The sequence below is a fragment of the Hordeum vulgare genome, chromosome 7H, assembly GCF_904849725.1.
Source record: "Hordeum vulgare subsp. vulgare chromosome 7H, MorexV3_pseudomolecules_assembly, whole genome shotgun sequence".
NCBI lineage: Eukaryota > Viridiplantae > Streptophyta > Magnoliopsida > Poales > Poaceae > Hordeum > Hordeum vulgare.
This window is the reverse complement of record NC_058524.1, coordinates 59958688-59981523: the sequence shown is the minus strand read 5'-3', so window position 1 is coordinate 59981523 and position 22836 is coordinate 59958688.

Here is a 22836-nt window from a genome sequence, read left to right as displayed (position 1 = left end):
TCTCATCCGGGACTCCGAACAACATTCGGTAACCAACCATATAACTCAAATACGCATAAAACAACGTCGAACCTTAAGTGTGCAGACCCTGCGGGTTCGAGAACTATGTAGACATGACCCGAGAGACTCCTCGGTCAATATCCAATAGCGGGACCTGGATGCCCATATTGGATCCTACATATTCTACGAAGATCTTTATCGTTTGAACCTCAGTGCCAAGGATTCACATAATCCCGTATGTCATTCCCTTTGTCCTTCGGTATGTTACTTGCCCGAGATTCGATCGTCAGTATCCGCATACCTATTTCAATCTCGTTTACCGGCAAGTCTCTTTACTCGTTCCGTAATACAAGATCCCGCAACTTACAATAAGTCACATTGCTTGCAAGGCTTGTGTGTGATGTTGTATTACCGAGTGGGCCCCGAGATACCTCTCCGTTCACACGGAGTGACAAATCCCAGTCTTGATCCATACTAACTCAACTGACACCTTCGGAGATACCTGTAGAGCATCTTTATAGTCACCCAGTTACGTTGCGACGTTTGATACACACAAAGCATTCCTCCGGTGTCAGTGAGTTATATGATCTCATGGTCATAGGAATAAATACTTGACACGCAGAAAACAGTAGCAACAAAATGACACGATCAACATGCTACGTCTATTAGTTTGGGTCTAGTCCATCACATGATTCTCCTAATGATGTGATCCCGTTATCAAGTGACAACACTTGCCTATGGCCAGGAAACCTTGACCATCTTTGATCAACGAGCTAGTCAACTAGAGGCTTACTAGGGACAGTGTTTTGTTTATGTATCCACACAAGTATTGTGTTTCCAATCAATACAATTATAGCATGGATAATAAACGATTATCATGAACTAAGAAATATAATAATAACTAATTTATTATTGCCTCTAGGGCATATTTCCAACACCACTTACATAGGGACTGCTGGTTGAATATCCAGAAGTGGAGGGGCTTTTGTGCAAAAGTGCCGACGACGTACGACAGAAACCATCGGTGCTTTATTATTAGGGGAGATTACATAAATTATAATTTTTTATATGTCCACGAGTTGAATAGGTGTGACTATTTTATATGTCCACTTGTTATTTTATAGGAGTAGTATTTTACGATATATATACATTAGTAGGGCCTCAATTTTTAGTTTGGCACAGGGCCTCAAATTTTACCGGCCCGGCCCTGGTGAACTCTGTGTGTGTTGTCTAGTTTAAGGGCCCAGGAAACATAATCTCAGGACCTACATATGCAACACACATTGTTTAGGAAATATGCAACTAGTGATGTAACAGGTGGAGACATCTATGAAGACCGAAGACAATATGAGATAACGATGATCCATTAAGGGTGTGTTTGGTTTCACGATCAGGTGGAATCGGACGGGTTGGTTCCATCCCTAGCAGCCGTTCTCGTGTTTAGTTGGCCTAGGAATCGGAATTGGGTTATCCGCATGCAGAGAATATTCCCTCCACATGCTTCACCAACTGATTCCATCGATTTGGAGGAATCGACTCGTTATTCGTCTGTAAAAGCAAAGAAAAAAAAGAATTAACCAAACAATTCTCACCGCGCTCACCCCCGCACCCGAACAAAAGTTTTCGTGGTTATTTTTCTCGGTTTCGTGATTATTATTTTTCATGGTTATTTTTTCATTTTCGTGATTATTTTTCGTAAATATTTGATATGTACTTATGATCATATATTTTTATTTGCATGTGTTGAAAATAGAAAGAAAATGTTGCTCAAAATTTAAATTATAGGCTTGTTAAATGCAAATAACTCTATTTATTGGGAGATGTAATCTCACCATTTATATTGAAGAAGTGAGTGGCATCAGATTCTTCTCATTTCATCTCTTCAACTAAACACCGGGACGGAACCAACCCATGACATTTTTTATCATCAACTGAACACAAGGATGGAACCAATCCATAACTTTGGGATGGAACCATGACATTCCATGACTTTTGATCCTCAAACCAAACACACCCTAAACTTAACATTTGGTTCCGGTCCAAAAACCTTAATTTTGAAGACAACCACACACGTATATCATGAATTGAATTCTCTCCGTGCCACCTCTCCATTGCTGAAAAAACAACATTACTTTCTGTTTTATTTATGTTCTTTATTTCCAAGTATTATTATTCTCGCTGCAACAAACCTATCATCCTTACTACTCTGGTTTATTTGCATCTTGGGACAGTAACAGTGTTTGCAGAATCACAAGCAGTTACTTTACATAAGAATTATGACAACTAGCGTATGACAAAAACGCTACCTATAAATACTCTCGGCCGCTCTTCATCGGGACGATAACTAGTTGAGATACATATGTGAAAATGCTACACCATCATGTGTGTCTTGAAGGCCATCATGGTGTACCACCTCATGTATTCAATCTAACATCTTCTATCAATGAAATACAAAAACTTTGTGCATTCATGAAAAAGTTAATGCTCTCCTATCATTGAATTAATTATGGGCACACCAATGATCCACAACATCATCCCCTAGTCACAGTGGCATTTGCCTTCGTCCTGCAATCATGTACCACACGTGCTGGTGTTTCTTGGTTTCCCCAACCACGCTTCTCATGATTCATTGAGTTGTAGAACTCGTGCAACACAAATACAGACCCATTTTCTCGTAAAATGAACTGAGCGCCAACTTTTCCAACGGACTGATCACAACATCATCACCTATTATACTCACATTTGCTCTCGTATGCCAATCATATACCACTCGCGCCGATCTTTCTTTGTTTCCCCAACCACGTACTACTCATGATTTGGAGAGTTGTAAAGCTCGTGCAACACAAACCTACCACGTCGTCTTTCTGTATGCAAAAGTAGTGAAGGTGTTAAAGATCTTTGAGCCTTCTAGTCCAAACAAAATAATTGGCAAGTAAACAATGACACAAATCTACAACACCTCGCTTAAGCAAAATCCCATATTCTCCTCGTTCGGCCAGAGCAGGACACACATCAAACATCACGCGATTCACGCACCAGCAAGGTCAAATCCACACTGTTCCCTTCTCTCTCTACAGGAAAAAAAAAGGCAAGGTCAAATCCACGATGGTGCGTCCTGGATATATCGCTGGCGTGTAAAGACCAATCATGCTCAGACACAGCGACAAATCATCCAACTTTTCTTTCGAAAAAGCTGGCAGATTTGAACCGAATTGACCAACGGCCAAAGCAAACAGCGAATGCTTTTGGTGTAGGAGTACACTGGTGAGTTTCTCTCGTGGCCGAGCGACAAAAGTTTAATTGGCGCCTGCCCGCGGTGCTAGCCGGAGCCGCTGTTGCTTTGGAGAAAGAGCCCAGCTTTGGCTGTGCAGGCGATGGTGTGGTGTGGTGTAGAGGGCTCTTTTTGTCTCTTGCTGGAGCGGCAGCACTGCGCTCATGCACCCCGAGTGGGGAGACGCTGGCCTTGTACCAGCGGCACCGCAAACTACTTCATGCAAAATGAAAAACTAGCGATTCGGATTTTTATCGGATAGCGGGATGCCCACACAATTCGTTTGGGATACATGCATACATAATCAGATACGAAGTATTTCATTCGTTTTGCTTTAAAGACCAACTTCAATCATGCAGACCCAAGACCAACTTCAACTTATGTGACATATATTTGCCGACGTGGCCGGCTGACCATTCTTTTTAAACAAGTATGCACATATTTTGTATTATTTGACAAGCAGACATATAAAATAGCATAGTTTCATAACTAAATAAAGTATAATTTTACAAATTCAATAAAAATTAAAAAAATTCAAATACATATAAAAAAAGATACATCTATTGGTTGTCAACATTAGCCTACATATACTCAACCAAATCATTTTGCAGCTCTATGTGAGTTTTCCAATCACGCATTTCATAATGAAACTGAACGAACTGTTCAAATATTGTTGCTCCTTCATGCTCTGGCACAATATTGTCACCGTGAAACTGAAACCCTTGATCGTAGATACATTCTGGATGCTCATATTCTACGATCATATTGTGCATAATCACAAAAACTATCAACACCTCTCACATCTTCTTGGTGCTCCAAGTCCTAGGAGAGTACCAAACGATGCCCCATTGAGATTGTAAAACACCAAAGACACACTCAACGTCCTTCCTAGCACGCTCTTGCTCTTGGGCAAAAAAAATTCTCTTCTCTCCGATAGGGTCGGAGATTGTTTTCACAATAGTGATCCCCACAGGATAGATACCGTCACCCAGGTAGTATCCTTTGTCATAGTTGTGTCTATTGACGGTAACATTCATCGGTAGGTTGTTGCCTTCCGCAAGCCTTGCAAACACCAGCGAGCGTTGAAGCACGTTGATATCATTATGTGATCCGGCCATGCCGAGAAAAGAGTGCCAGACTTGTGAGGCCACGGCCTCAAGTATTATAGTGCAAGCCGTGACATGGCCCTTATACGGCCCTTGCCAAGCGGTAGGGCAGTTCTTCCATTCCCAGTGCGTGCAGTCTATGCTGTCAAGCATCCCTCGTAAGCCCCTGCTAGCATTCATCAACAACAAGTGGGTTGTATCAATCGGTTCTCTCAAGTACTTAGGGGCAAACACAACAATCAGAGGCTTGCAGAACCTGTACATGGACTCTATGCATGTAGACTCGCTCATTCAGACGTACTCATCAATGAGATCATGGGGCACTCCGTATGCAAGCATCCGGATGGCTACAATGCATTTCTGATAAGATGATAAGTCAAGGGCGTCCTCTTTGCAGTCGAAATAGTTATCGTATCCGACCACCCCTCTCTAATACGGTTGAAAACATGCTTAGCCATACGGAAATGCTGTCGGAATTTCTGATGTTTGAATAGCGGGTTGGTTGTGTCAAAGTGGTCCTTCCAAAGAAAGAAATGACCGCTCTCTCGGTTACGATTCGACGCCAGAAGGTGTACGTGGATCAAGTCACGGGACAACGGCCGCTCGCTATTAAGGTGGTGATGGACCAACACAGCAGCAAAGATCTCCTCCTCATCATTGGACGAGGAATCGTTAGAGTCGCAAAGGAATTTGTTGAAAAAGAACAACTTGTGGGCGTCGTCGAAGGAGCTGGCCGGCGAAGAGACGCGCGCCTCCCTTGTACATGGTGGCTGGCCTAGAGATGTCCCGACGGCGAGACGGTGGTGGCGTGAGGTGGCAATGGTGGGGGGAGGTGTGTCGGCATCGGCAAATGGGCGGCGGCGACGACGCGGCGCACGCGGGAAAGGGTTTACTTGTTGGAATTATGCCCTAGAGGCAATAATAAATATAGTTATTATTATAATTCCTGTATCAAGATAATCGTTTATTATCCATGCTATAATTGTATTGAATGAAGACTCATTTACATGTGTGGATACATAGACAAAACACTGTCCCTAGCAAGCCTCTAGTTGGCTAGCCAGTTGATCAAAGATAGTCAGTGTCTTCTGATTATAAACAAGGTGCTGTTGCTTGATAACTGGATCACGTCATTAGGAGAATCACGTGATGGACTAGACCCAAACTAATAGACATAGCATGTTGATCATGTCATTTTGTTGCTATTGTTTTCTGTGTGTCAAGTATTTATTCCTATGACCATGAGATCATATAACTCACTGACACCGGAGGAATGCTTTGTGTGTATCAAACGTCACAACGTAACTGGGTGACTATAAAGATGCTCTACAGGTATCTCCGAAGGTGTTGGTTGAGTTAGTATGGATCAAGACTGGGATTTGTCACTCTGTGTGACGGAGAGGTATCTCGGGGCCCACTCGGTAATACAACATCACACACAAGCCTTGCAAGCAATGTGACTTAGTGTAAGTTGCGGGATCTTGTATTACAGAACGAGTAAAGAGACTTGCCGGTAAACGAGATTGAAATAGGTATGCGGATACTGACGATCGAATCTCGGGCAAGTAACATACCGAAGGACAAAGGGAATAACATACGGGATTATATGAATCCTTGGCACTGAGGTTCAAACAATAAGATCTTCGTAGAATATGTAGGATCCAATATGGGCATCCAGGTCCCGCTATTGGATATTGACCGAGGAGTCTCTCGGGTCATGTCTACATAGTTCTCGAACCCGCAGGGTCTGCACACTTAAGGTTCGATGTTGTTTTATGCGTATTTGAGTTATATGGTTGGTTACCGAATGTTGTTAGGAGTCCCGGATGAGATCACGGACATCACGAGGGTTTCCGGAATGGTCCGGAAACGAAGATTGATATATAGGATGACCTCATTTGATTACCGGAAGGTTTTCAGAGTTACCGGGAATGTACCGGGAATGACGAATGGGTTCCGGAGTTCACCGGGGGGGGGGGCAACCCACCCCGGGGAAGCCCATAGGCCTTGAGGGTGGCGCACCAGCCCTTAGTGGGCTGGTGGGGCAGCCCAAAAGGGCCCTATGTGCCTAGGAAAGAAAATCAAAGAGAAAAAAAAGAGGAGGTGGGAAGGGAAGGAAGGACTCCCACCCACCAAACCAAGTCCAACTCGGTTTGGGGGGGGAGCCTTCCCCCTTGGACTCGGCCGACCCCCTTGGGGCTCCTTGAGCCCCAAGGCAAGGTCCCCTCCCTCCCACCTATATATACGGAGGTTTTAGGGCTGATTTGAGACGACTTTTCCACGGCAGCCCGACCACATACCTCCACGGTTTTTTCTCTAGATCGCGTTTCTGCGGAGCTCGGGCGGAGCTCGGGCGGAGCCCTGCTAAGACAAGGTCATCACCAACCTCCGGAGCGCCGTCACGCTGCCGGAGAACTCTTCTACCTCTCCGTCTCTCTTGCTGGATCAAGAAGGCTGAGATCATCGTCGAGCTGTACGTGTGCTGAACGCGGAGGTGCCGTCCGTTCGGTACTAGATCGTGGGACTGATCGCGGGATTGTTCGCGGGGCGGATCGAGGGACGTGAGGACGTTCCACTACATCAACCGCGTTCACTAACGCTTCTGCTGTACGATCTACAAGGGTACGTAGATCACTCATCCCCTCTCGTAGATGGACATCACCATGATAGGTCTTCGTGCGCGTAGGAATTTTTTTGTTTCCCATGCGACGTTCCCCAACAGTGGCATCATGAGCTAGGTTCATGCGTAGATGTCTTCTCGAGTAGAACACAAAAGTTTTTGTGGGCGGTGATGTGCGTTTTGCTACCCTCCTTAGTCTTTTCTTGATTCCGCGGTATTGTTGGATTGAAGCGGCTTGGACCGACATTACTCGTACGCTTACGAGAGACTGGTTTCATCGCTACGAGTAACCCCGTTGCTCAAAGATGACTGGCAAGTGTCGGTTTCTCCAACTTTAGTTGAATCGGATTTGACCGAGGAGGTCCTTGGATGAGGTTAAATAGCAACTCATATATCTCCGTTGTGGTGTTTGCGTAAGTAAGATGCGATCCTACTAGATACCCATGGTCACCACGTAAAACATGCAACAACAAAATTAGAGGACGTCTAACTTGTTTTTGCAGGGTATGCTTGTGATGTGATATGGCCAACGATGTGATGTGATATATTGGATGTATGAGATGATCATGTTTTAATAGAAAATATCGACTTGCACGTCGATGGTACGGCAACCGGCAGGAGCCATGGGGTTGTCTTTATACTAACGTTTGTGCTTGCAGATGCGTTTACTATTTTGCTAGGATGTAGCTTTAGTAGTAATAGCATGAGTAGCACGACAACCCCGATGGCAACACGTTGATGGAGATCATGGTGTGGCGCCGGTGACAAGAAGATCGTGCCGGTGCTTTGGTGATGGAGATCAAGAAGCACGTGATGGTGGCCATATCATGTCACTTATGAATTGCATGTGATGTTAATCCTTTTATGCACCTTATTTTGCTTAGAACGACGGTAGCATTATGAGGTGATCTCTCACTAAAATTTCAAGACGAAATTGTGTTCTCCCCGATTGTGCACCGTTGCTACAATTCGTTGTTTCGAGACACCACGTGATGATCGGGTGTGATAGACTCAACGTTCACATACAACGGGTGCAAAACAGTTGCGCACGCGGAACACTCGGGTTAAGCTTGACGAGCCTAGCATGTGCAGACATGGCCTCGGAACACATGAGACCGAAAGGTCGATCATGAATCATATAGATGATATGATTAGCATAGGGATGCTAACCACTGAAACTATACTCAACTCACGTGATGATCGGACTTGAGCTAGTGTAAGTGGATCATGAACCACTCAAATGACTAGAGAGATGTACTTTTTGAGTGGGAGTTTAGCAAATAATTTGATTAAGTTAAACTCTAATTATCTTGAACATAGTCTAAGTCCACTTTGAATATATTTGTGTTGTAGATCATGGCTCACGCCACCCTGAATTTTAATACGTTCCTAGAGAAAGCTAAGTTGAAAGATGATGGAAGCAACTTTGTAGACTGGGCTCGTAATCTTAAGCTAATCTTACAAGCTGGGAAGAAGGATTATGTCCTTAATGCTGCGCTAGGAGATGAACCACCCGCTACGGCTGATCAGGATGTTAAGAACGCTTGGTTAGCACGTAAGGAGGACTACTCAGTAGTTCAATGTGCAGTCTTGTATGGCTTAGAACCGGGACTTCAACGTCGCTTTGAGCATCATGGAGCATTTGAGATGTTCCAGGAGTTGAAGTTTATCTTTCAGAAGAACGCCCGGATCGAGAGGTATGAGACCTCCGATAAATTCTATGCTTGCAAGATGGAGGAGAACTCGTCTGTCAGTGAACATGTGCTCAAAATGTCTGGGTACTCAAACCGTCTAGCTGAGATGGGGATTGAACTCCCGCAAGAGGCTATCACTGACAGAATCCTTCAATCACTGCCGCCAAGCTATAAAGGCTTTGTGTTGAACTACAACATGCAAGGGATGAACAAGTCACCCAGCGAGTTGTTTGCGATGCTGAAAGTCGCAGAGTCTGAACTCCGTAAAGAACATCAAGTGTTGATGGTGAATAAGACCACTAGTTTCAAGAGAAACGGCAAAGGCAAGAAGGGTAATTCAAAGAAGAGCGGCAAGCTTGTTGCCAATCCGACGAAGAAACCCAAAGCTGGACCTAAGCCTGAAACGGAGTGTTACTATTGCAAGGGTATGGGTCACTGGAAGCGCAATTGCCCCAAGTATCTGGCAGATAAGAAGGCGGCCAAAGAAAAATCAGGTATATTTGATATACATGTTATTGATGTGTACTTAACCGGCTCTCGTAGTAGTGCCTAGGTATTCGATACCGGTTCTGTTGCTCATATTTGCAACTCGAAACAGGAACTGCGGAATAGACGAAGGCTGGCGAAAGATGAAGTGACGATGCGCGTAGGAAATGGTTCCAAGGTTGATGCAATCGCCGTCGGCACAGTTTCACTTCAGTTACCATCAGGATTAGTGATGAACTTAAATCATTGTTATTTAGTGCCTGCGTTGAGCATGAACATTATATCTGGATCTTGTTTATTGCGAGACGGTTACTCTTTTAAGTCAGAGAATAATGGTTGTTCTATTTCTATGAGTAACATCTTTTATGGTCATGCACCTAATGTGAGAGGATTGTTCATATTGAATCTTGATAGCGATACGCATATACATAACATTGAGACCAAAAGAGTTAGAGTTAACAATGATAGCGCCATATTTTTGTGGCACTGCCACTTAGGTCATATTGGTGTAAAGCGCATGAAGAAACTCAATGCTGATGGACTTTTGGAGTCACTTGACTTTGATTCACTTGACACGTGCGAACCATGCCTTATGGGCAAGATGACTAAGACTACATTCTCCGGAACTATGGAGCGTGCAAGTGACTTGTTGGAAATCATACATACCGATGTGTGTGGTCCGATGAGCGTAGAGGCGCACGACGGATATCGTTATTTTCTCACCTTCACTGACGATTTGAGTAGATATGGTTATGTCTACTTGATGAAGCACAAGTCTGAAACATTTGAAAAGTTCAAGCAATTTCAGAGTGAAGTGGAAAATCATCGTAACAAGAAGATCAAGTTCCTACGGTCTGATCGTGGGGGTGAATATCTGAGTTCCGAGTTTGGTGCTCACTTAAGACAATGTGGAATTGTTTCACAGTTGACACCGCGTGGAACACCACAGCGTAATGGTGTGTCCGAACGTCGTAATCGTACTTTATTAGAGATGGTGCGATCTATGATGTCTCTTACCGATTTGCCGTTATCATTTTGGGGTTATGCATTAGAAACAGCTGCATTCACTTTAAATAAGCCACCATCAAAATCCGTTGAGACGACACCATACGAACTGTGGTATGGCAAAAGGCCAAAGTTGTCGTTTCTTAAAGTTTGGGGGATGTGATGCTTATGTCAAAAAGCTTCAGCCTGAAAAGCTGGAACCCAAAGCGGAAAAGTGCATCTTCATAGGTTACCCAAAAGAGACAGTTGGGTACACCTTCTATCTCAAATCCGAGGGCAAAGTGTTTGTTGCTAAAAATGGAGCTTTTCTCGAGAAGGAGTTTCTCTCGAGAGAATTGAGTGGGAGGAAGATAGAACTTGACGAGGTTGTCGAACCTCTCATCCCTCTAGATGGTGGCGCAGGGCAAGGGGAAACCTCTGTCGTTGCAACGCCGGTTGAGGAGGAAGTTAATGATGATGATCATGAAACTCCGGTTCAAGTTTCTGTCGAACCACGCAGGTCGACGAGACCACGTGCTGCTCCAGAGTGGTACGGTAATCCCGTCTTATCAATCATGTTGTTGGACAACGATGAACCTGCAAATTATGAAGAAGCAATGGTGAGCCCAGATTCCAACAAATCGCTAGAAGCCATGAGGTCCGAGATAGGATCCATGTATGAGAACAAAGTGTGGACTTTGGAGGTACTACCTGAGGGCCGCAAGGCTATTCAGAACAAATGGATTTTTAAGAGGAAGACGGACGCTGACGGCAATGTGACCGTTTATAAAGCTCGACTTGTGGCAAAGGGTTTTTCACAAGTTCAAGGAGTTGACTGCGATGAGACTTTCTCACCCGTAGCGATGCTTAAGTCCGTCAGAATCATGTTAGCAATAACTGCATTTTTTGATTATGAAATTTGGCAGATGGATGTCAAAACGGCGTTCCTTAACGGTTTCCTTAAGGAAGAATTGTATATGATGCAACCCGAAGGTTTTGTCGATCCTAAGAATGCTAACAAGGTGTGCAAGCTCCAGCGATCCATTTATGGACTGGTGCAAGCATCTCGGAGTTGGAACAAACGCTTTGATGAGGTGATCAAAGCATTTGAGTTTATACAAGTGATTGGAGAATCTTGTATTTACAAGAAAGTGAGTGGGAGCTCTGTGGCGTTTCTAATATTATATGTGGATGACATATTGCTGATTGGAAACAACGTGGAGTTTTTGGAGAGCATAAAGGATTACTTGAATAAAAGTTTCTCTATGAAGGACCTAGGAGAAGCTGCTTACATTCTAGGCATTAAGATCTATAGGGATAGATCAAAACGCCTGATAGGACTTTCACAAAGCACATACCTTGATAAAGTTTTGAAGAGGTTCAAAATGGAACAGTCCAAGAAAGGGTTCTTGCCGGTTTTACAAGGTACGAGATTGAGTAAGACTCAGTGCCCAGCAACTGATGAAGATAGAGAGCATATGCGCTCCGTCCCCTATGCTTCAGCCATAGGTTCTATCATGTATGCAATGTTGTGCACTAGACCGGATGTTAGCCTGGCCATAAGTATGGCAGGTAGGTTCCAGAGTAATCCAGGAGTGGATCACTGGACAGCGGTCAAGAATATCCTGAAGTACCTGAAAAGGACTAAGGAGATGTTTCTCGTGTATGGAGGTGACGAAGAGCTCGCCGTAAAAGGTTACGTCGATGCAAGCTTTGACACAAATCCGGACGACTCTAAGTCGCAAACCGGATACGTATTTATTCTTAATGGGGGTGCGGTAAGCTGGTGCAGTTCCAAGCAAAGCGTCGTAGCAGATTCTACATGTGAAGCGGAGTACATGGCCGCCTCGGAGGCGGCTAAGGAGGGTGTCTGGATGAAGCAATTCATGACGGATCTTGGAGTGGTGCCAAGCGCACTGAATCCAATAACCTTGTTCTGTGACAACACGGGTGCCATTGCCTTAGCAAAGGAACCACGGTTTCACAAGAAGACCAGACACATCAAACGACGCTTCAACCTCATCCGCGACTACGTCGAAGGAGAGGACGTAAATATATGCAAAGTGCACACGGATCTGAATGTAGCAGACCCGCTGACTAAACCTCTTCCACGGCCAAAGCATGATCAACACCAGAACTGTATGGGTGTTAGATTTATTACAATGTAATTCGCATGATGATGTGAGGGCTAGATTATTGACTCTAGTGCAAGTGGGAGACTGTTGGAATTATGCCCTAGAGGCAATAATAAATATAGTTATTATTATAATTCTTGTATCAAGATAATCATTTATTATCCATGCTATAATTGTATTGAATGAAGACTCATTTACATGTGTGGATACATAGACAAAACACTGTCCCTAGAAAGCCTCTAGTTGGCTAGCCAGTTCATCAAAGATAGTCAGTGCCTTCTGATTATAAACAAGGTGTTGTTGCTTGATAACTAGATCACGTCATTAGGAGAATCATGTGATGGACTAGACCCAAACTAATAGACGTAGCATGTTGATCGTGTCATTTTGTTGCTACTGTTTTCTGTGTGTCAAGTATTTATTCCTATGACCATGAGATCATATAACTCACTGACACCGGAGGAATGCTTTGTGTGTATCAAACGTCACAACGTAACTGGGTGACTATAAAGATGCTCTACAGGTATCTCCGAAGGTGTTAGTTGAGTTAGTATGGATCAAGACTGGGATTTGTCACTCCGTGTGACGGAGAGATATCTCGGGGCCCACTCGGTAATACAACATCACACACAAGCCTTGCAAGCAATATGACTTAGTGTAAGTTGCGGGATCTTGTTGTTGGGGAACGTCGCATGGGAAACAAAAAATTTCCTACGCGCACGAAGACCTATCATGGTGATGTCCATCTACGAGAGGGGATGAGAGATCTACGTACCCTTGTAGATCGTACAGCAGAAGCGTTAGAGAACGCGGTTGATGTAGTGGAACGTCCTCACGTCCCTCGATCCGCCCCGCGAACAATCCCGCGATCAGTCCCACGATCTAGTACCGAACGGACGGCACCTCCGCGTTCAGCACACGTACAGCTCGACGATGATCTCGGCCTTCTTGATCCAGCAAGAGAGACGGAGAGGTAGAAGAGTTCTCTGGCAGCGTGACGGCGCTCCGGAGGTTGGTGATGATCTCGTCTCAGCAGGGCTCCGCCCGAGCTCCGCAGAAACGCGATCTAGAGGAAAAACTATGGAGGTATGTGGTCGGGCAGCCGTGAGAAAAGTCGTCTCAAATCTGCCCTAAAAGCCCCATATATATAGGAGGAGGGAGGGAGACCTTGCCTTGGGGTCCAAGGGATCCCCAAGGGGTCGGCCGAGCCAGGGGGGAGGACTCTCCCCCCCCCCCCAAACCGAGTCCTACTTGGTTTGGTGGGAGGGAGTCCTTCCCCCTTCCCACTTCTTCCTCTTTTTTTTTTCTTTCCTTTGATTTTTCTCTCTTGGCGCATAGGGGATTGGTGGGCTGTCCCACCAGCCCACTAAGGGCTGGTGTGACCCCCCAAATGCCTATGGGCTTCCCCGGAGTGGGTTGCCCCCCTCCGGTGAACTCCCGGAACCCATTCGTCATTCCCGGTACATTCCCGGTAACTCCGAAAACCTTCCGGTAATCAAATGAGGTCATCCTATATATCAATCTTCGTTTCCGGACCATTCCGGAAACCCTCGTGACGTTCGTGATCTCATCCGGGACTCCGAACAACATTCGGTAACCAACCATATAACTCAAATACGCATAAAACAGCGTCGAACCTTAAGTGTGCAGACCCTGCGGGTTCGAGAACTATGTAGACATGACCCGAGAGACTCCTCGGTCAATATCCAATAGCGGGACCTGGATGCCCATATTGGATCCCACATATTCTACGAAGATCTTATCGTTTGAACCTCAGTGCCAAGGATTCGTATAATCCCGTATGTCATTCGCTTTGTCCTTCGGTATGTTACTTGCCCGAGATTCGATCGTCAGTATCCGCATACCTATTTCAACCTCGTTTATCGGCAAGTCTCTTTACTCGTTCCGTAATACAAGATCCCGCAACTTACACTAAGTTACATTGCTTGCAAGGCTTGTGTGTGATGTTGTATTACCGAGTGGGCCCCGAGATACCTCTCCGTCATACGGAGTGACAAATCCCAGTCTTGATCCATACTAACTCAACTAACACCTTCGGAGATACCTGTAGAGCATCTTTATAGTCACCCAGTTACGTTGCGACGTTTGATACACACAAAGCATTCCTCCGGTGTCAGTGAGTTATATGATCTCATGGTCATAGGAATAAATACTTGACACGCAGAAAACAGTAGCAACAAAATGACACGATCAACATGCTACGTCTATTAGTTTGGGTCTAGTCCATCACGTGATTCTCCCAATGACGTGATCCAGTTATCAAGCAACAACACCTTGTTCATAATCAGAAGACACTGACTATCATTGATCAACTGGCTAGCCAACTAGAGGCTTGCTAGGGACGGTGTTTTGTCTATGTATCCACACATGTAAATGAGTCTTCATTCAATACAATTATAGCATGGATAATAAACTATTATCTTGATACAGGAATTATAATAATAACTATACATTTATTATTGCCTCTAGGGCATAATTCCAACACTTGTATTACAGAACGAGTAAAGAGACTTGCCGATAAACGAGATTGAAATAGGTATGCGGATACTGACGATCGAATCTCGGGCAAGTAACATACCGAAGGACAAAGGGAATAACATACGGGATTATATGAATCCTTGGCACTGAGGTTCAAATAATAAGATCTTCGTAGAATATGTAGGATCCAATATGGGCATCCAGGTCCCGCTATTGGATATTTACCGAGGAGTCTCTCGGGTCATGTCTACATAGTTCTCGAACCCGCAGGGTCTGCACACTTAAGGTTCGATGTTATTTTATGCGTATTTGAGTTATATGGTTGGTTACCGAATGTTGTTCGGAGTCCCAGATGAGATCACGGACATCACGAGGATTTCCGGAATGGTCCGGAAACGAAGATTGATATATAGGATGACCTCGTTTGATTACCGGAAGGTTTTCGGAGTTACCGGGAATGTACCGGGAATGACGAATGGGTTCCGGGAGTTCACCGGGGGGGGGGGCAACCCACCCCGGAGAAGCCCATAGGCCTTGAGGGTGGCGCACCAGCCCTTAGTGGGCTGGTGGGGCAGCCCAAAAGGGCCCTATGTGCCTAGGAAAGAAAATCAAAGAGAAAAAAAAAGAGGAGGTGGGAAGGGAAGGAAGTACTCCCACCCACCAAACCAAGTCTAACTCGGTTTGGGGGGGGGGGAGCCTTCCCCCTTGGACTCGGCCGACCCCCTTGGGGCTCCTTGAGCCCCAAGGCAAGGTCCCCTCCCTCCCACCTATATATACGGAGGTTTTAGGGCTGATTTGAGACGACTTTTCCACGGCAGCCCGACCACATACCTCCACGGTTTTTCCTCTAGATCGCGTTTCTGCGGAGCTCGGGCGGAGCCCTGCTAAGACAAGGTCATCACCAACCTCCGGAGCGCCGTCACGCTGCCGGAGAACTCTTCTACCTCTCCGTCTCTCTTGCTGGATCAAGAAGGCTGAGATCATCGTCGAGCTGTACGTGTGCTGAACGCGGAGGTGCCGTCCGTTCGGTACTAGATCGTGGGACTGATCGCGGGATTGTTCGCGGGGCGGATCGAGGGACGTGAGGACGTTCCACTACATCAACCGTGTTCACTAACGCTTCTGCTGTACGATCTACAAGGGTACGTAGATCACTCATCCCCTCTCGTAGATGGACATCACCATGATAGGTCTTCGTGCGCGTAGGAAAATTTTTGTTTCCCATGCGACGTTCCCCAACATTACTATCGATATGGGTGGGAGAGGATGACCAATGTGCCACTGACTAGCGGGTCAGGGGGAGGAGTAGGTGGGCGCCACGTGTGTCCGACTTGTGTCCGCGCCGACGCAAATCAAGCTTAAAATGGGTCAGAAAAGGGCCAGAAATGGGCCGGCACGTGGACGAAAAGTGGACGCGTGTCCGTTTGGCTCGGTGCGTTGGGCCAACTTTTTTATCCGCCGCGACCCAAACGGACGATTGCGGACGAAATGGGTCGGCATGTTGGAGTTGCTCTAACGCATGCGATTTCTTTTTTTGGGTCCCAATCACTGTTTGACAACAGAGATATGTTGCAACCAACCTACTTTATTTCTTTATTCCAGGATCACCCACCCATACTTTCAGCTTGATTCCATACTCCATAACACTTATAACTCTTGAACCAATGATCCATTTGCGGATTTGGTTATTGACAATTAAATCTTTAAAACAAAATCAATTTTGGACATGGTTTGAACAAGTGCAAAATTCAAATTTTGATACAATAATGAAACTCATACGATACATCCTCCATCCACATATATAAGGACTGATACATCTTTCGAGATAGTCTTTGACCAATGATAAAATTATTAATAGATGAGATATTTGATATAAAAATTATATTATCACAAACTCCTTTCACATATGAATTCGAGGGTATGCTTTGTGTGACATGCATGTCATATGATATTATGAATGGAGGAAGTATTTGGATGGTACATGGCATTTAAATCTTTAAAACAAGATCAACTTTTGACATGGTTTGAATAGTATCAATTTGGAATGTTGATACAACATTGAAACTTATATGATACTCCCTCCGTCCACGTATATAGGGCCTAATACGCCTTTTGAGGTAGCCTTTGATCACTGATAAAACTATTAATATATGAGAAGTATGGTATAAAAATTATATCATCATAAACTCCTTTCACATATGAGTTCGAGGGTATGCTTTTTGTGATGTATGTCATAAAATATCATGGACTGAGAGTGTATACCAGATGGTATAATAATGAAACATGCAAAAGAGAGTGCATGAAAAAAAATGAAAACATGTAATATAGTCGTGCCATAGAAATGAAATCGAATGGAATACTCAGCCTAACCATGAAAAATAATTTCAAAAAAGTGATATGAAAGTTTTATTTCAAGATTTCAAAAAAAAGTACCCGATATCCGGAATGAAAAAGCAATGAAAACATGCAATGAAAAAATAATATGAATTTGGTAAAGATTCAACCGTGCCCAAAATTGATCTTGTTTTATTGATTTAAATATCATGAGTGCTAATACCCAAACGGTTTGTCAATCAGTTTTTTTTGTTAAAAAGATATAATTGATGCAAATTATGTAATCAAACTGAAAAGCATGGGTTGATGGGATTAATACCACCTTTTTACTTCAAACATACCCAGCAGTCACTCTGTCGTGGGCCTCCTTACTAGTAATCCCGCGCGTCATTGAGGTGGGTACGAAGTTAGATGGATTGAAGAAGAGAGAGAAGGCCGCATGATGTATATGTCTCAGTCAATGTGTATTTTTACATAATGGAGCAATACCTCCACACATCCCCAGCCAATATGTGTGGCATACAAAGTACCCGGTAGAAGCCGAGACCGCTTGAAAAACTACTCTTCCTTCTTCATCGGTTTCTTTTTAGTGCACATATAAAATATGATGTCAAACTTCGTAAAATTTGACTAACTCAATATGATTATTATTTTGAAAATTGATGATACAAATTAAAATAAGTCATTAGATGCATCATGGAATTAATTTTCAGAGTATATAAATTTAGTACTGTAGATACTGGTATATTTTAATATAAATTTGGTTAAAATTTAAATAATTTAAGTACAAATTAAATCTGTTATGCAGAGTAAAAAGAGATAGATGGAGTATGTCGTTGTCATCTGCTTCCGGATTACATTTCAAACAGCATGGAGAATCAAATAATAAGGCGAGCCGCACTTCTGTGACAAGCAAACATGTTTGCACCATGTGATTTTTTTACAGGAAAATTCTGATCTATTCATCTTTAATCATATGGTAGTAAACCAAGCACCAGGGGAAAAAAATCAAGGTCGGTAGATAATGTAGTGACGACTACAAGCCCTAAAGCGAGCTAAAAGCGCGCCTCCATCATCGTCCCTCACTCTCAGAGCCGGGTAAAAACTTATTGTAGTAGACATTTAAAAATTCATTATGCTAAAGTTGTATAGGACTGAAGCATCAAAACAGTAACCACCACAAATGAATGCATAGATCGAAAGGATCCAAGCTAAGAACACAAGAACGAAGATCGTATTCGAGTAGACCCATCAAAGATAAACACAGATGAAACTCTACGAAATTTGTCGGTGACACACCTTCACACGCACTTCGATGATGCTAGACGCACCACTAGAATGAAGTCTAGGCGGTAAAAACCTTATTTCATCTTCACGAAGTTGTCGTCGTCTCGTCTTCGTAAGAAGGACACAAACCCTAGCAAATTCAAAAGAAACATCTAAAAACGAAGCCCTCTTGTCGGCAAGGGCCAGGCTCCATCGTGCCCCGATGGCTCTATGGCCACAGGAGACAACACAGACAGACAACAACGACGGGAGATAAAGGAGCCTCAGATTTTTCTTGAGGAAGAGATAGCGGCTACGTGTCCCTGTCTTCATGTGAATTAATGCAAGTCAGACAAGATTAAATTTTCTATGAAGGCTTTCCTCTTCTCTTCGGGAGATTTTGGAGCCGCCAAAATATGAAAAGCCTGGTATTAGGATGTCATGCCATACTAATACCAACTAATACCAACTTAAATTACCTGCAAACAAATAGTAACATAAAGTGTAAACACTGCTTGTCAATTTTTCATATATAGTAATATATAGTATAAGTTGTTTGATTGCACTAGGAGAAAACATAAAAACATAAAATCGTAAGGGGTCACGCATATGGCAAGGTTATCATAAAAATGGAGGAATGTATTCGAGAGGTTGAATCCGATGAAGGAATTTCCCTTACCTTAAATTAGAAAAACTCTAAAGTTGCAAGCAAAGTGCATTATTTCAGTGAAATTCATGTAGAGAAAAATCCTATCAAATCCATAGAGAAAAATTCTGTGAAATCCATATGGAGCACAAGAGTTCTGTGAAATCTATACGGAGCACAACAAGAGTTCCACGCAGGTTCCGAGGAGGAGGCAGCTCCGATGCACGCATCTTTCTCGGGAAGAAGAAGACTGCTGTCCTAGCTCCCGTTGCAGCAAGCGGCGTGCTTGATCGTAGGAAAGCTTACACGCATCCGCGTCATCCTCTCCCCCTTTTTTACCTTCCCAGACCGCACCAAGGAAGACCAGGGCGAGGTACGTAGACGTGCCACTGCCAGCCAAAAGCATCCTTCACTTTCTACTGCTGGCGTCGCAGCATGCAGCATGCAGCAGCTGCCCGAGCCAAGATTCGCGTACGTACCTGCGCCCTCGCGTGCACACACAGAGAGAGCCGCATGCAGTGGGTGCATGCGTTTGGTGCTGCCGCAGGCTTTGGCTTTGCTGCTCTGGATTTCGCCGTGCCGTGCCAAAGCACAGCCTCTGCTTGCTGCCTCTCCCGATGTCGATACTAGGCCCTATGCACCCATTCTGATATGACCGAAACCTGACCCCGCGCGCGTTGCCAGATGCCAGTGCGTGCTGGTGGTGTCGAAAGAGCCGCGTCGTCGTCGGTCGTGTGTGCGTGTGTGTGCATGCGTGCCGTCTCGTCTGGACGGAGGCAGGCAGGCAAGGCTACCAGCAGGCACCAATCCTTGTCCCCGTGAGCTTTTTTTTTTTGTTTGAGCATTTTTGTCGTGAGCTTAGGACAAGTCCAACGCAACGATCACAAATCGTCCGGGTTCTTCCGTTTGGATGTAAACGGACACATGAGAAGACACAACGAACACCCCATTCATAAAATTTGTCCGTTTTTGCGTCTGCGTGGCCTCATTTTCAGACCAAATTTGATTCGCATTTGCGCCCAAAACGAACACAAATCGGATGCTTTTTGCATCCCGTTGTCCACGTACATCCGCTCCATGTTCGCCCTGGTCCACGTGCCCTTGACACATCCATCCCACCTCTTCCTTTCTCTCTTTCTCTCTCTATTCTAGCCGCTGCGCAGAGCACCTCGCCGCCGCATGGGCCGGGGCTGGCTGGCGAGCTCCGACGCGGAGGTGGGCGAGCACGCGCAGGGTGGGCTTCAGAGCAGTAGAAGCTCGCGGGCGTTGAGCTCCGCGGGCGCAGACGCCTAGTGCACGCCGCCGCGTCGAGGTTGCTGGAGCTGGGCAGGAGGGCACCGTGGGCGCAGGCGGGAGGGCACGAGCGTAGGTAGGTGGGCGCAGCGGGAATGACCGATAGGGCGCGAGCACCCATGCGGGTAGAAGGCTGCACAAGCGGCACACAACAGGGCGCGCAAGCGGCTCGCAACAGGGCGCGGGCACGAGGGCGAAAGGCACAACAGCAAGGACGCATGGGTGTGCGGCGTCGAGGGGATAAGGCTAACAATAATACCATGGGTATGAACGAAGGGCGAAGTCTAACTACGACGCAGTTGTGACATTCAAGTTCAGACCCCACTCGGAAATGGTAAAGACCCTATGTGTGGAGCCCGGAGGCTTAGTGTTGCTTATGGAGGGTGTGAATATACGAATGCTCAACAAGTGCCACGGAGCTCAAGGCATGCTTATATAGAGTACGTGTGGGCCCGTTGAGCGTCCTAACAAGGGAAAGTTAATGCTAATAACTACAGAAGTTACTAGTAAGAGCAGCTCTAACTACCACCTTACTGGTAACGCCGGTCTTCACTGTGATTTATGTGGTAGATTAAGTCCCTTGTCGATGGAGTCTCTTCCTTGTCGATTCCTTGTTTTAGTCCGAGTGCTAGTGCACGTCCAACTAACCGAAGATGGTCCAAGTGACCATGCATGCTCGAGTCATTCTGCGAGTCCGAGTGAGACTTAGACTGCACTGGGAGCCGTGAGACTTTAGTGATTGTGTGGGGCCCTAGGTGGCCCGTGAAAAGAAGGTCCATGGCCGTGCCCCTAGTGGACAACCCCATCAGGTTGAAGTTTGAGTGGCCGAGTGAAAGAGATTTCTCAGTGTCCTCGGTGTCTCGAAGATGCCTGGGATGTAGCTCGGGGCTGTTTCACTCGGGCTCACAGTAAGCCCCTATGGATTCAGGAGTGAGATATTCCGAATGATTGGACACGTCCGCATTTCTCCATTCGGTAGTGTTTTCTTATATCTCAGGGAAATGAATTCATGGCTCGGATGTACGCAAGACCAAAGCTCCGAGTGACCAGTGGAGGTTAGGACGGATCTTACTCGCGCCCTGACGAGGGCAACCTGACCATATTTATGCGTATGCGAGTGACCGGAGTCCCACGGAGGGATGAGGCGGTCAGAGGACCGACCCACTCTGCTCGGAGCAATAGGATGCAGAATACATTGCGGCAAAAATGCGGCGGAGTTTCCACGGTTTTTGAATGGTGGGAGCGTGCTCGAGGGAGCGGAAACGACGTCATGGGGAGTGGAGAAAGTGGCGAGGCGCCTCTATTCCTGAGCCTAAGACTTCGCCACGTGCAGCAGGTACACTTTCCCAGGGATCTTGCGGATCCCCTCTTTGAAGGTTGATTGCTCGATGGAGATTTCATGTACAACGTATAAAAGGGGGCGAGGGAGGAGGGAGGCACACCCTCAGATCTGGAACTTCCTTCCTTCCCTCATTCCCATCCGTTGCATTCAAGAGCTCCACCGAGCCACCAGCCACCACATGCCCTGACCACCTCACCGTGCGACATGACGAGGGGCGCGACGGTGAAGGCCGAGCGAGACAAGAAGGGATCGCATGGGTCCTCGTCGAGTGCCGGAGCGCTTCCGCCAGGCTAGATCCAGGGCGACTGGATGGCGTCGCGCGTCACCAGGAGCCGTCTCCTAGAGCTAGAGAGCCAGGGGCTCGTGGCTCCGGGGATATGGTGCTTGCTGAAGGAGGGCGAGCGGGGGCCTGCGCCAGGAGGAGACGAGCGGGTGCTCCTTGTCACTCACGTGGAGAGAGGTTTCTCCATGCCCTAAATCCCTTTTTCTGCGCATTCTTGATTTGTTTTTGATGCGCAGAATCATCACCTCCCCCCCAATGTCATCTCATACTTAGTTGCCTGCGCGTCCTTATGCGAGAACTTCCTTGGATGCCACCCGCATTGGGGATTGTTCAAACGTTTGTTTGCGTGCCGAGTGATGACACTAAAGAAATCTTCTTGATGGGGGGAGAGAGATGAATGTAGTGCAACTTTGTAGGGGCTTAGGTATATAGCTCAGTGAGAAGAGTAGCTTCCCCCAAATGTCCTTTCCTGATTCTATGAAGGGTTGGTAGGACTCCTGGTTTTTATGCCAGGATGACCGAGTTGGCGAGGGTCAGCTGGGTCTCCTGCCTTACTCGGCCGAGGAAATTCAGTTAGCTTCTTCCTTAACCGTGTCAAAGGAGGAGAAGGTGGATGTAGACATTTTGGTGATCGCTCTGGTTGCGTTAGTGCGGACTAGTGTCAATGGGATGGACCTTTTGGAGGTCTTTTTCGAGCAGAGGATCTAGCCCCTTCAGGCTAGGGCCTGCCCCATGTGGAGGTATAAAGGGCTGAATGATCCGACACGCGTTTACCCGAAGGAGATTTGGATAGAGGAGTTGGAGAACAAGCTTAAAGCCATCACCCCAATGCGTGACAACCCTAGGGGCACTAGGTTGGTGTTCCCTTTCTCAATGG